The following is a 6,000-nucleotide window of genomic DNA, read 5'->3' as shown; positions in this document are numbered from 1 at the left end:
CACCATCCCTGTGAGCACAGTGTGCTCTGATTGGTCGGGACACGTAACATGAACGTGCCGGGCGGCGCGGTCCCGTGGGTTAGATGCGCGTTCATAATGCAGAGGGAAATACATCTCAGAATAACGTTATTAGCACATTATTACAACTTGAGGAACGAATGTTTTTAATAAGGGCTATACAAGTGTTCATACTGGGTAGTTTATTTAGTTTAAAAAAAATTATCCAACGATTTACAGACCACTCTTTCCCCATGTAAGTCACTGGGAAAAAGTGTTTCCGGGCCTGGCAACTAAACGGAAGTGTAGTACCGCCGTTTGGCCAGCACGAATATTTTCATCTGAGTCCGGCGCACTTCCTGGGGGCTTGATTCTCTAAAGTACCGCAGTCTCTTCTCCCAGAGCCCTAGAGAGATCTAGGGCTCTGTCTTCTCCTAAATCCTTTTGAATTCTCCTATCCACTATTCCTTAACCCCGTGACGTTTCACTCAGAGGTCAAGGAATAGACGATAGGGTTAGACGTTAGGAGCTGAATTTTGGATTATCCGACCGCAACCAGAGGCTCAATACCGGCATTCGCGGGCTGCCCAACCCCGGCAGGCTCCATCTCAGCAGAGGGATTCTGGGTGGGGTGTGCCGTCCTCCCGGAGCTGACTGACGTTCGGAGGAAGTATCCCGGCGGAGAGAGTGGCTTTCTCCACCCAGGACGCAAGGGCGAATCCCGCCTCCTCCCTCTTCGATGCAAACATTGTGAAACATTCAAATGTCAATAAAAAATATTGCATGTATCCCAGTCTAAGTGTAATTTCTCTCCACAATTCCACATAATGTTAACCGTACAGATTCCCCACTCGCTGCCCCAGTTGTAACTCAAGTAAAGGAAGCAGCTAGTGGGCATGCACATGTGAGAGTGATAAACCGCAGGAAATGCTATCAAAGCGCCATGCGGGTACAGGGGCATTATGGCCGGCGTGTTATTGTTAGGAGGCTCACCGCGCCTAGCGTAAAGACTCCAATTAATGCATTTTACCGTCTGGGTGAGGGATGCATTATGGCGGAGCGCGCGCGCTCTCTTGCGGTGCGTTCAGGGAACTCAGTACAAAATCTGCCCTTTCTGTGTCGACTCTCCATGGGCAAAACTTCCCTTCACGTGGGGTTTTGCGGTGGGACGGGTCACATAGCTGGGGCCCCACAGCTGAGGGCTTGTCCCCTAACACTATTGGGAATGGAAACTCAGCTGTGTGTTAAGTGGATGGACAGGACGCTGAGACGGGGTTATTCACTCCAGTTTTGCAGCATCCCACCTCCATTCAAAGGCATGCGAGAGGTAAATCTGTCATCCCAGGAGGAGATGAGTTTCCTCTCAGCAGAGATTCAGGCTCTGGTGCAGAAACAGGCGGTGTCTGTTTGTGCACCCTCAGCACAGAGAAAAGAGTCTGTAAAAATGTACTTCCTGGTTCTCAAGAAGACAGGGGAATTCAGACCTATTCTAGATCTCCGCAGCCTGAATCGGCACATTGCCTGCAGAAAATTCTGCATGTTAACTATAAAACAGTTAATGGGGCTAGTGCAACCGGGCGACTGGTTCACCACCATCGACCTGAAAGACGCATACTTTCATGTGGAAATTGTTCCGGAGCACAGAAACTGCTTTTTGCCTTCCAGGGGATAGCCTACGAGTACAACAGATTACCGTTCGGCTACTCCCTATCCCCACGCATGTACAGCAAATGTGTGGCCACTGCACTCCATCCACTGCGCGTCCACGGCATGAGAGTTTTATTTTACCTGGACGACCTCATAGTCATGGCCAGGTCCAGGGAACAGGCCATGCTTTGCACAGCACAATTGATCATACACCTGACCAAGTTGGGCTTTGCGATCAATTGGAAAAAGAGCACCCCCATACCTCAGCCAACAGGCGTTGCATTTGGGAGTGGTGCTCGATGCAGGCGCGCTGCGCACCCTGTCAGGGAGCAGACGTGCGTCCCTGCTCCGGGCGGTTTGCAGGCTGCGACAGGGCGCAACAGTGACAGCTTTAACTGTCATGCAGACTCTGGGTCTCATGGCGGCTGCTCACGTTGTGGTCCCGCTTGGGTTACTGCATATGCGCCGCCTGCAGACGTGGTTCTCCAGCCTGCGTTTGGATCCCAAGAGGCACAAACGACGTCTGGTGACCATCCCCCCATCAGTGGAGGGCAATCTCCGGTTCTGGGGGTCCCCGGATCACCTCCGGAGGGCGTTTCCACTGGGACGGATGACCTCCTACATCACAGTGTTCACGGACGCGTCCAGAACAGGATGGGGAGGGACCTGCCTGAAGAGGGCTATAGATGGGCGCTGGTCTCTAACGGAGACACGGCACAGCAACGTCCTAGAGCTAAGGGCAGTAGTGTTGGTCCTCCAGCATTTCATGCCCCTAATTCACTGGAGACATGCACTGGTCAGGAGCGACAACAGCACCACAGTGGCATACATCAACAGGCAGGGCGGAGTCTGCTCCACCGCCTTGTTGGCCACAGCGGTGAGGCTGTGGTTATGGGCTTCAGAGATGGTGTTATCTCTGAGAGCCCTCCACATCCCGGGACTGGAGAACAGGGGGGCCGACCTCATGGCGAGGGGCGGCCCCCTGCCAGGCGAGTGGGAGCTTCACCCGGAGGTGGTGAAGCAGATCTGGGCCCAGTTCGGGAGAGCGGAAGTGGACCTGTTCGCCAGCCGGTGCAACAGCCACTGTGCCCTGTGGTTCTCCATGGCTCTGAGCGACGACCCGCCCTTAGGGGTGGACGTGTTTGCACACGAGCCATGGCCAAGGAAGCTGCTCTAAGCCTTTCCACCGCTGCATCTCATTCTCCCCCTCCTCCGAGAGTTAGGCAAGAACGTCTGGCAGTCATCCTTGTAGCACCGGATTGCGTCGGGGCACCGTGGTACTCAGAGATGACGCAGATGAAGGTGGGCCAGCCCTGGGTGGGCGATGTCTCAAGAGGCAGGTGCAATCGGGGCGTTACCCACTCTGGGCCAACCTCTCCAGGCTTGGCTCCTGAGAGGGACAGGCTGAGACAGGGTTGATTATCTGACAGTGTTATTCAGTCTATCCAGGCAGCTAGAGTGGGATCCATCACAGCCTGTTACAGGCCGAAGTGGCTGGGATTCCAGCGATGGTGTGAGGAGCGGAGAATAGAGCCCTTATCTTGTGAGTTGGGCTCTATTTTATCCTTCTTACAGTTATTGGTGGACAGAGGGCTTGCTCATTCTACAGTAAAAGTGTATGCAGCAGCAATCTCGTCCTGCCATGAGGGATTTGACAGCAGGTCAGCCTTTTCTCAGCCACTGATGTCGCGGTTTTTACAGGGGGTGAGGAGGCTGCGCCAGTAGTGCACGCCTCTGCCCCGCAGTGGGACCTGCCGTTGGTGCTCGAGGCTCTGGTCACAGAACCATTTGAGCCTCTGGAGCTCTCCTCCCTGAAAGCACTGTCGTGGAAGACAGCATTGCTACTTGCCTTAACGTCAGCCAAAAGAGTGTCCGAGTTAACTGCTCTGTCGATGCACCCGAGTTGCTTGTTGGGGTCGGCAACAGGGGGACCGCGTTCCGGATCCGGACGCCGACCTATACGGACCCGGACCTATAATCAATACATTAATAGGGGATTTCAATTTTGACGGGGCGATTTTTTTATTTTATTTTAACCGCTGCCAACAGGGGGCGAAAGAGACGAGTGATCAATACAGGGAGAGAAACACAGAAGAAGAGACGAGAGCGCGGCAGAGAGAAGCGGAGAGGAAAGTGAGTGAAGAGAATAATTAGCGATACAGGGAGAGAAGCGGAGAGGAGAGTGAACAGGCGTGTTATGAGGCAGACAGGGAGAGACAAATAATTACACATGGCGCTCTCCAAGAAGAGGAAAGTGAGAACAGAGCTTTGAACCCTGAGTGGACGGACCCATTCATGTTCATCCTGCCCACTGGGAGCACAGAACTAGTGTGTCTCATTTGTTTAGAGACCGTGGCGCTCATTAAAAGTGCCAAAACGCCACTATGAGACAAAACACAAAGTGTTTGACCGAAACATTCCCTCTCAAGTCAGAACTGAGGTCACGAAAAATAAATATTGTTCCAGGGCAGGCTAACCGAGGCCAATGAGCACCTGCATGTGTGTATGAGAATGGCCCTGACACCATTTCAGCCCAGATTTAAACTCCTGGCAGGACAAGCTCCAGCTCAATTCTCGCACTGAATAAAGAAAAGTGAGTGAGGGACTGCAATATAAGAGGGAAAGAAAGAGAAACTTTAAAACTGTTCAATTGTTATGATGTGTAAAGACTGATATAGTTCTATAATCGTCTGAAACTGTTAAGTCATGATGTGAAACGGTTAACAAAGAAGAAGAGAAAATCAAGCTGCTGCTACACTTTATTTTATTTATCTAAAATTAAGCACTTTTATGATGCACACATTTTCAAAAGCTATTTTATTTATTTTTAAATGCAGCCCGAGAGGAACATTACACATATCCACAGTATTTTACTGTATATCTGTATATTTCAATGTTTACAATAAATATTGTTGTTTATGAATTGTACTTTCTTTATTTGATTGGCAGTCAGTTGTTGATTACATGCAGACGTTGATAAAGCTACAGGCTACTTCAATATATATCACACTAATTCATAAAGCAAGTTAGACATTTTGATGTTCCGGACCTTTGCATGGGGAGATTTTCATTGGACGTCGTTGAATTTCAGTTGAATACCCCTGGCCTAAGGAGCGTTCAGGTCGAGGGCTATTCAGTTGGGGGGTTTTAGTCTTCCATCCCATAGCGGGGCCAGTGAAGCTAAATTGCACCTCCTCTGACCGGTGCGAGTGCTAGCATGTTATGTGGAGCGCACGGCTGCCCTTAGACGCACTGAACAGCTGTTTGTGTGCTTCGGGGGCGCACTCAAAAAAATAATTTCTTGGACTTACTTAATAAAGTTATGTCAACAAATTCCACGAAACTGAGTTGAGTAGGTTAGAATTAAATAACACTAGTAAGAAGAATATAACTAACTTATGTTCAGCCAACACGACCGTGTTAATTAACTTCAACAATACCCGGTCACCCTGGATTTAATTAATAGCTCTGTGTCCAGCTAACTTAACTGAGCAATATGACGTCAACACAGTGCAGTTTCTTTAGACATACTTGATTTTTTTATTAATGCCAACATAAAGATATTATATAATACTAACTTAACTCACCTGTATTCATTTTACTTAAAAGTAAGATCTGCTATACTCAACTGTATTTAGTAAGATCAACTTAACTTTAATTTGTAGTTCCAACTTAACAAACTTAAATCATTTTGGAAACTACTGCATTCCGTGTTACTTAACTGGTATTCATTGCTATAATGGAAGTCATTTTAAGTTCACTTACTAAACCAGACTATGTCAACAAATTCCACGAAGTGTAGTTAAGTAAATTCAAATTAACTGACTTTTGTTCAGTGAAAAAAATACATTTATTTCACATCAAACGTGATATAACCATAGGCAACCAGGTTTACCAAGTTTAAAATCATGGAAACCCTTAAAGACTTCTTTGTATCATGCCTTATCAACAAACACAAAAGGTTGAAGTTGCACAACATTTAGCTAGCAACAACAATTTTCAAAAGAGCACCATCTTTTAACCACATAGCCCAAACTGCAACTAAACATCGCATGTAAATCGTCACAAAAATAGAAAAGTAAACTACAAAATGTGTAAAATGTTTATAAATGTCTCTTGTCATCAACTGTTGCTATGGAGATAATGAAAACCGGAAACCATAGTTTTCTAGATTATTGCTTTGGTTTTATAGCATATTTTCTGTTTGGTGTTGTCTAATTCTTCACATTAAATCCAAAAAAATTCGGCAAGCCAGCTCTGATAGACTCTCAATTCCCTCCACGTTTATCATTAAGCAGGCGACGAAGCACCTGGCCCCCAACGTTAGCAACAAGCTGGAGAGGAAAACTAAACATC

This window comes from Gymnodraco acuticeps, unplaced genomic scaffold, assembly GCF_902827175.1.
Source record: "Gymnodraco acuticeps unplaced genomic scaffold, fGymAcu1.1, whole genome shotgun sequence".
NCBI lineage: Eukaryota > Metazoa > Chordata > Actinopteri > Perciformes > Bathydraconidae > Gymnodraco > Gymnodraco acuticeps.
This window is presented reverse-complemented; position numbering follows the sequence as displayed.